General features: G+C 41.9%; 1 non-coding gene across 1 annotated transcript; it reads right to left on the reverse strand.

The window, feature by feature from the left end:
- Positions 1-2,997: 2,997 nt before the first annotated feature.
- Trnar-ucg lies at positions 2,998-3,070 on the reverse strand. The gene has a single exon. It is a non-coding gene; the product is annotated as a tRNA-Arg (tRNA).
- Positions 3,071-9,698: the final 6,628 nt, after the last annotated feature.

Genomic DNA, 9,698 nt, shown 5'->3' on the forward strand with positions numbered 1-9,698 from the left:
CACACACACACACACACACACACACACACACAAACCCATTTCTCTCCAAACTGAGTTAACTTGCTAATATTTTTCATGTCCCTTACTTATGAAAAGGACAATTACTATTTTTCTTAACTTGCATCGCCGAAATGTTAATAAAAAATACCTCTGCATCTAAAAACATTCCGCAATTTCGTTTCCCTTCTGTGTGGGAAATTATAAATGGCTGTGGAGATTAAAAGCAAAAGAAGCCTTATCACAAATTGCTGCATTGCCGTGAGTGGAGTGAGAAAGTGCAAGGAGCGTGTGAAAATACAGCCTGTCATTCCCTCCACCTGCCTTGTTAGAGGAGCTTGTTTGTGCAGTGCGTCACCACACGGGTTGAGTGTCCTGTGTATGGCTGAGTCTATCTTTGTGGGTGTGCATGGCGCGTTGGCTGTGTACGAGTGTGACTGGGTGGCTGTGTTTGGCTGATTGACTATGTATGGCTGAGAATGTTTCTTTTGCTGTGTATGGTTGGATGTCTATGTACTGATGTTTCACTGCGATTGGTTGAATATATCTTTGTTGCTGTGTATGGCTGGGTGTTTGTGAAAGTTAAAACAAGATGAATAAAAGGAGAAACCAATTTCTTTCTGTCACTACAATTTGTGATGAGATAGCAGTTAATAAACCAATTAAAAGACCATTTAGAAAACCAGATGAAAAGCCACTTAAGACAGCTAACAAGCCAGACAAACCCCGCCAAGTACACACAAATGAGGCAGCGCAACTCTCACTACCTCCACTCAACATCTGACTTTACATCACTAATCACCAGCGAAAAGTATAAAAAAGAAAAAGGAAAACTCACGAATGGCCAATTTTATTTTTTTCTTCTTTTTCCCCATGCAGTAATAAGTTTTCGGACGGGACGGGACGGGACGGGGGCATTGCATCGTAATTTTCCTTTTGGGTGAAATAGATTCGCGGTCGGCTTTTGGTCGTGATTGACTTTTACGAGTATTTCCGCCACTGAACCCTCGACTCCATGAAGCCTTACGCGGACAATGAAAATTAAATCAGTGGAAGCTGCGTGAGGATTTTAGGGGGACGGAACCGATAGTGGCCGTCAGACAGAGAAAGAGAGAGAGAGAGAGAGAGAGAGAGAGAGAGAGAGAGAGAGGGGAGGTGTTTGCTTAATTTAACATACATTTGCACACACTGGCCTTAAATCTTAGTCTCTGGAACAAGCAAAACCAGTGGAAGAAAGATATGAATAAAGAAAAGGGCAGAAATAAAAGAGAAATGACGAAGATAAATGTGAAGGGAAGAAAAGGGGAACGGAGAAGGTAAGAGGAGAGAGAGGGAAGGGGGGGGGGCGGATAAACCGGAGGTGATCCAAACTTAGGTCTCAATTATCAGCGGGGGAAACTCTGCTCAGGAAGTACTTAAACAAGCAGCCCAATTATGAGTGGTCGCCCTTGTGGGGGTCTCGCCTCAATTACCTGTTGAAAGGTTCGTCTCTAATAGTCGCCCTCCAACACAAGCCGAGATGTGGCTGACAGAGGCTTGAGAGTGGTTTGAGACGTGTTTTCCTCACCTCCGTTTGTTGTGAGGTGATCCAGGTGTGACTTTGTCAGGAATCATGTGTCAGTTGTAGCAGTTGTCCAAAGCTTACCTGCTAAAGTACTCCTTTCATCTATCAAATCTTGAAACGCTTGCAAAGACAACACTGTTTACAAAATAATAGCAGCAAAACTTCCTTTTGTATACATTCAACAACCAAATTAGACATCAAGTTTGCATTACTCAAAACAACGCTACCTTTCACAACATGCCGCTCGGCGCGACACACGGCGTTAATACTTACACCATCCCTTCACTACCATCGCTAATGACATACAAGGAGTGAAATACTCTCTCTAAATGAGCCTATAGGCTCATTTGGCAGTCTCTATGTATCTGTTTTTCTTCTTTTATGGTAGATGAAATTAGCGTTCTTTCCTGTATTTCTTTTTGGCCCTTGCGTACTCCTCTCTTGAGCATTAAATCAGATAAATGATGGAATGCATTTATAGGATCTCATATGCATCTTAAGATGATAATAGCCACCTTCAGCACTCATTGGCATAGCGACGTCTGGTTATAGTGAAGGACAGTGTCAATTCCTTGCGCCACCCTAGACCGATGTGGCAATCAGCTGAGCGAGGTGGGTGATGTGCCACTTAATGAGGGTCCACAAGATTGTAACACTGCCGCGGCGCCCACTCGACAAACACAAATAGTGAGAATGAAAAATGTTTCAATGAGAGAATCCCAAACTCGTCCTTGTCATATATTTGCTTTTATGAGGCAAGAAACACGGATACATGGAATAATGTGGTTTTCTGCTTAACAAACGGTTCTACTGACTGACACTCAAGCTGGTCAGTCAGTCCCTCCGACCTCTGTGTCAGAATCGCGGCCTCAGACTCGTCACGCCACGGTTGTCCACGTCATTGAATCTTGCTCCACATGGATTTTTTCTGTCCTTTTTTTTGGCGCCACACACAAACATACCAAACATACGTCAAGGGCGCAGGGGATCAGTTCCCTCGTGTTTACATTCTGAGAGCGAAACACGATCCAGCTCAATCCCTCTCCTGTGTGTGTGTGTGTGTGTGTGTGTGTGTGTGTGTGTGTGTGTGTGTGTGTGTGTTTGTTGCCTTAGTTAACATTTCCTACTCTTGAAATTAAGTTTACATAATGGATTCTGAGGATAAAGACGTCAATACATGTTTATAGTTATGTACTACATAGTGCATATATATTTCATAACTTTCCGGTGGTACATTTTTAAATTCCCTTGGCGCTTGACGGACTGAGTGAAGGTTTGGTGATAAATATGACAATAAATGAAGAAGTTTTACAATTCACTACAATGCTTCAAATATTATGAACCTCTTCAGAATTGAGCTTCACAAAAAGTTGTGAAAGGTGATACAACATTTAAAGCTGTCTTAAAAATCATACTAAAAGAAAAATTCAAAATTTCGACCGTGACAGGACTCGAACCTGCAATCTTCGGATCCGAAGTCCGACGCCTTATCCATTAGGCCACACGGCCGTATACATATTTGTATAAAATCTTTTGACTTAACCAAATTTAGAAGAGCTGTGACCATAAATGTTATAAATGAATAAAATGAAATGGTGGAGCAGCACGTCACACTAAAGGATAAGAAGGGGCGTATCATGTTTCACTGATGAATTGCGTCACCAAAACCAGATTACAGTAAACACTCACGGTCACGCTATCTCCCTCTCCCTCTCCCTTCCTGCCCCCACTCACCTCTCTCTCTCTCTCTCTCTCTCACACACACACACACACACACACACACACACACACACGCTATCTGAGACCTGAACACTCACACACTTGCTTAGAAACAGAGCCTCACACCCTTGCAGCACCCGTATGCCGCCGCACGCCCGCTGCCGCACGCAACACGCACACACTTGCATGGTCACGAACGAACGATAATTTTGCTCGGTAAATAAATTGACGAGGAGGAGGAGCAAGAGGAGGAGGGTGTGCTCTCTCTCTCTCTCTCTCTCTCTCTCTCTCTCTCTCTCTCTCTCTCTCTCTCATAGTTTCTTAATACAGCCTCCCGCCAACACACCCACTGCCCAGTCCTTCCTTCATCCATTACTCCGCCCTTTCAACAGCCCTCTCTCCTTTCCCTCTTCCCTTCTAAGCCTCACCGAACCTTCCTCTCCCTCCCTTCTAGCTCCATCATACACTAGTTTCCCTCGCCATAGCATCCATCCTTCCTCGCCCCCGTCCCTCCTGCTGCTACTTCCTCACCAGAGCCTCCTCGTCCGGGCAACAGCTGGCGTTAATTGAGCCCCACACTAAGCCATTAAAGTGACCACCATCCCATAAGAAACAGCGGCTCTGGAGGAAAGAAGAGGGAGGTGAGTGAGTGATCTTTGTAGGAGGGAGAGAGAGAGAGAGAGAGAGAGAGAGAGAGAGAGAGAGAGAGAGAGAGAGAGAGAGAGAGATTATTTCTTTTACTTTATCTTCCTCCCATAGCCACAGAAACACAGCCTATTCATATACACTATAGAACACACAGACTATATTAAATTTCACGCCAATTGGACAGAATGATTCCAAATCCATAATAATTTCATCGATTCCGCGTCTGTTCCTTCAGTGCACGAGTTGAGCCACAGAATGGCTAACATAATCGTAACATTTTCCGCTCCCTGCCTTAATGGTGAACAGGACTCGGAGACACGGGTAAGCTTGGCGTGGCATAAGTGTTCACTGTGACGGAACACAACACAGCAGCTCGAGGCCATTGCCATGTAGGTCGGATATGTATGCTCGTCAGTGATAAGCTTTTCTTGATATTGATGTAAAGTTGCTGTTCTTTTTTTTTTTTACCATGAGGAGATGATTATATTTTTTACTTTAGTTTGTATGAAAAAAAAAGAATTCTCACTAATTACATATATATTTATTTTTTCATGAGTAGAATGTTTCGTTTGTTGAAATTGTTATCAGTCTTGTAAATACATCTTGTGCCTTAATTCCAACATGAAAAAAAAGAACTGTTAAGTAAGTAAAGAGGTAAATAAATGAATAAACTAAACACGTAAGCATCGACGGGAAATAATTTAGCTTACCATATTACATTGATTAAATAAAGAAATAACTAAATGCATTACAGCGACTATTAAATGATTCAGCGAAAATAAATAGATAAAAGAGAAATGCGTTACGTAAAAGCTGTAATTACTTCAGGCTTTTATATTAATACTATTATTTTCAGTTGCCTATTCGATATATGATCTATTAATAACGGTGACAAAAAAGTGAATGTCCATTACCAATAACAAAAATTCTGAATAGAAAAAAAAAACATTATTGCTCAAATCCATTTCGCTTATTGATGTTTTATTTTATTAATTTGAAAATGCACACATTCCAGGCGAAAGAGTACACCTGCATCCCCACAGAGCCAGGGCACGGCGAGGGGAAGAGGGCATGGGTTAGGAGGAGGGAGGGATGGGAGGAAAGGGAGGGGAAGGGAAGGGAGAGGAGGAGGATATCACTGCAACACGGCAATGACTTATACATCTGGGTGTAAGTGATCGCGGCATTTTGAGGGCTGAAGGACTGAGAGATGAGGTGAATAGGGTATCAATTAGCTGTTTATTGCCTTTATTTATGTACGTACAGGAGTATTGGCAAAGAGAGAGAGAGAGAGAGAGAGAGAGAGAGAGAGAGAGAGAGAGAGAGAGAAGGTGCTAGTCTCCTAAAACCCAAGTGACCATATCTAAACAATCATACCAGCACTCGACTTTGATTCTGCGTCACTACCATATCAGATGCTAACAGATAACCATAATTAACTTAACCTATAACCTAACCTGAACATCCCTACCTGGTCTAAATACCCTTGTCTACCTGTCTCTGCTCTTCCTGCTAACAAAACTAAAGTGTAGCTCAACTTTTATACTGCCAGACACTCTCCCTTCTCCCTAATTATCATACTGGTATACGTAGGTTCTGTCTCACTAAACCTTTTTGCTTCATCTGCCACTCGTACACTAACTAACCATGCAAATCAATTCCAATTTTATCTTCCATGACTGCCGTAGTAAATTTCACTGACTGTCCTTAACCCTTTCAGTACTGGGACGCATTTTTATCATTAGTTTTAGGTGTGATTAGACGATTTTACTTACATTAGGAAGGGTTTATGGAAGTCAGAAGATCAATGGCCAAATTTTTCCCTATTTCAATCACTACATAAGTTTCTGAAGCTGTTTAAATCACTAAATAGTAAGCAGCAGGAGTTAACTATAGCAATCATCTTCATTTCCTTCCTTTATCACATCCTTGCTTCCCCCTGATTCCCTTTCATCTTCCTTTCTTACTCCACCATCTATCTTCTTCTGTCCCTATCTATAGCACCCTCTCGTTTCCCTTACCTGAAAACACCCCTGCCTTTTTTACCATCGTCAAAACTCCTTCATCTTCCTTTACTTCACAATAAACACCTCTGACAATCCTTACCATAACATACACAACTATTACCCTGCCTCACTACACCTGAGACTCGCCTTTGCTTTCCCTCGCCCGCCACTCGCCAGCCTCCTCGCCAGCCATCACGGGGACAACAAGGGAGGAAAGGCAGGTTCCCGAGGTCTTCTTGCCATGTCGAGTTGGATCTTAATTTAGGTTTTATGAGGGAGTGGCCTCGACAGGGGTGGTGGGGATGTAGTTAAAAGCCGTCGTTTGGAAGGGATTCATAAAAAGCGGTCATAAGCCAGAGTTACCGCGGCCTGAGGCTCCCTCGGCGCTAACACCCTGATTGCCGTCTCTTCCCAACGCTAATGAGCAAAATTCACGAAACGGACAAAAATGGATCTGATTTATTTCACGCATTCTGGATGAAGGGCGAGCGTAGGGTAGATGGAGGTGGGAGGCGAGGTGAAAGAGCAAGACAATGGGGAGGAGGAGGAGGAGGAGGAGGAGGAGGAGGAGGAGGAGGAGGAGTATAGAAGAATGATGAAGTAAAATTAATAGCAGAATAAGCAGAAATAAAAGAAGAGAGGTGGGAGGAGAAGGAGGAGGAGGAGGAGGAGGAGGAGGAGGAGGAGGAGGAGGAGGAGGAGGAGGAGGAGGAGGAGGAGGAGGACGAAGAGGAGTACAAGCAGGATGAAGTAAATGTAATAGTAGAATAAAAATAGCAGAATAAAAAAAAAACAGAGATGGAAAGGAGGCAAACGAATACGGGATTAAAAAACTCATTATGATGATGATAATATTAGAAATTATGAAAACTTAAGTCATGACAATCTTGGGTTTAGAGAAATCTTATTACGTTTCTAATCACAGACGCTTACGCACATGTTCAAATTTTTACGATACAAAGCTCTCTCCACAATCAGTCTTCATTAATAAACCATAATTCTATTTTAATCTAAGGAACTGGTGTTCTAAGTGGGCCTTTTTTTAATCTTTTGTTGCCTTTGGCCAGCCTCCTTCTTGCATAAAAATAAATATATAAAATAAAGACGAAGCTTATATTTATGAGTAGTACTTTCCTTCTCTGATTCGCATTCCTGGGTACGCTTTGCATTGATGGGATGCAGTGAGTGACAGAGATTACTTCCAAATGTCATAACCAAAGTCTTTCAATACGCGGAGCCATCTTATCAAGGGAATAGGACGTAAAATCAGAAAAGTAAGGGGCATAAACTACATTTTTACTTTTTGATGGATTGTATTTTTCACCCTCTGTACCTGCACGAGATTCCCAGCTCTTCATCACCGACCAATTGGAATCTACTTGTAATAACTTGCAAATAAGTTACACGAGGCCTCTCGGGAGCTGCATGATTCGAACACAAGACCCCGAATTTGAAAAGCCGCTGACGAACCAATCCCTTTCCCTCCACGGCAGCCTTTGCTGACGAATATATACAAATTTCAGATATATTCCTGCTTATAAGAGAGGGAGTTCGGAAAATCAGGTATGCGATTCGCAGAAATAATTTTTCATATGAGTTTTTTTTATCTATAAATGTCTGACATATGTTCTTAAAAATTAAATATAGAGTGTTAATATTTCTCTCTCTCTCTCTCTCTCTGCCTCACTTTCCCTGTATATTCCACATACGCTCGAAGGAAAGACTAACATTACTCATGACGAGAGAGAAAAGACTCAAAGCAGGAAAAATGGACGAAATATTTCAATCCAGCAGCTGCTTCCATTTTTGTCCGTCCTTGAGCCGCCGATCAGCGGGGTGCACATTTTTGCAGTCCCTTAAAAGCCCGCGGTCGCCCATGTTGCCATCCACACGCAGCTATTTGGCATATCCAATTAATTCTCGCGGTAGTCCATCCGTCCCCTTTTTATTTCCGGTTCACAGGCCAACAATCGCACCGCCACCGCCGCTACCACTGCTGCCGTGTGTGTGTGTGTGTGTGTGTGTGTGTGTGTGTGTGTGTGTGTGTGTGTGTGTGTGTGTGTGTGTGTGTGTGTGTGTATGCGCCATCAAAAAAAAGTATGTAATTCGTAAACCTCCAAAAAATATGCTTTGGTGTGATTCTTTTTACGTACAATCCCTCCTCTCTTTTTTGTCCCCGTTAGCAATTACAGCCGCTGAAATTTTGGAGACCACGGTATATCCTCGAATTAAAATTAACATTGTTCCCGGCAGAGCAGCGCAGAGGGAATGATTTATTGGAGAGCACAAACAAATAACACAGCGGGTCGCATGTGTCGAATTAAAGTGTCCCCTCATGTACTATGTGGTCTCTTCGTCAGCAAACACGGCACCACTCGCATGTTTGTTTGTATGTGTAGTATATGTGTATGCATGTACTGTATGTATGTATGTATATTTGTGTGTCTGTATGCAGGTAGTTAAGTAAGTTTAACCCACTCAGTACTGGGACGCATTTTTAGCTTAAGTTTTCGGTGTGATTAGATGATTTTATGGACATTAGGAAGGGTCTATGGAGGTCACAAGATTAATGGCCACAGTCTTCACTATTTCAATCCCGACATGAGATTCTGAAGCTGTTTAAAATCACCAAAAAATTAATCCGAGTGAATCTGGAAACACGTCATGGTATACTGAAGAGGTTAATCGGCCAAGGGACCACACGGTATATCTTTTTTAACAGCTATTGTAATATGATGAATGGTGATTTAGTGAATGGTAGTTAAGAGTCTGGGTAACGTCAATTTTCCACGATATCTTGTAAATCACTTAACTTTCCGCAATGTATTTCTCAAAACTATTATTGCAAAGGGAGACACGAGGAAGGACATGATTACAGGAAAAAAACAAGAAAATTAAAAAAGAGTTGAAAAGAAAATATTTTGAGATAAAGAATCGCAAAGAACTTTTTAAATTATTTTTCATAGCTTACACTTGGAAATTTTCTGATCCGTCACCACGTCAACCGGCATCCCTCCCCTCTCTCTCTCTCTCTCTCTCTCTCTCTCTCTCTCTCTCTCTCTCTCTCTCTCTCTCTCTCTCTCTTCTTTCTGCACCTTTTCGCACCTTCAAACTCTCAATGGCTGCACCAAAATCTCCCTAAACGTCTCGAATTCCCTTGAATCAACGAGCCGAATAAATCTGCGAATAACTGCCGCTAGGGGAGGCTGAAGTATGTCTGAGGCGCAAATAACAAAGACTAAGGGAGGAAGGGAGCATCAGATGGGAAGCAGGGAAATGTTAGACACAGAAAAGAGCCATCGAGAGAGAGAGAGAGAGAGAGAGAGAGAGAGAGAGAGAGAGAGAGAGAGAGAGAGAGAGAGAGGAGATGTAAGGAATATCAGTTAAAGCAAGAAAAACTATGTTCGTGAAAGAAAAGTATGATGAAGGGGAAGAGAGAAAAAATTGTAAAGTTCTTGATTTATTAAGGGAGCACATGACGAAAATTAAATATGAGGTTAATGAAAAAAAATGAAAACGTATTGCAGTAACATTTTCAAATAACGAATAACTAGTGGAAGAAATACAGACGGATGGTTCAATAAAGGATGAGTTTTACTGCTAGAAGGGAAACTTAAAAAAAAAAAAAAAAAAAACAAAAACAGTAACAGGAATTGTAATACGGCAGAAAAAAAGATGAAAAAAACAACAATTATTTTATGGGAAGTAGAGCGGGAGAGAAAAGAAAAAGAACAATGATTTTACGGCTTTTACATTTGAGTAGG

This window comes from Portunus trituberculatus, chromosome 48, assembly GCF_017591435.1.
Source record: "Portunus trituberculatus isolate SZX2019 chromosome 48, ASM1759143v1, whole genome shotgun sequence".
NCBI lineage: Eukaryota > Metazoa > Arthropoda > Malacostraca > Decapoda > Portunidae > Portunus > Portunus trituberculatus.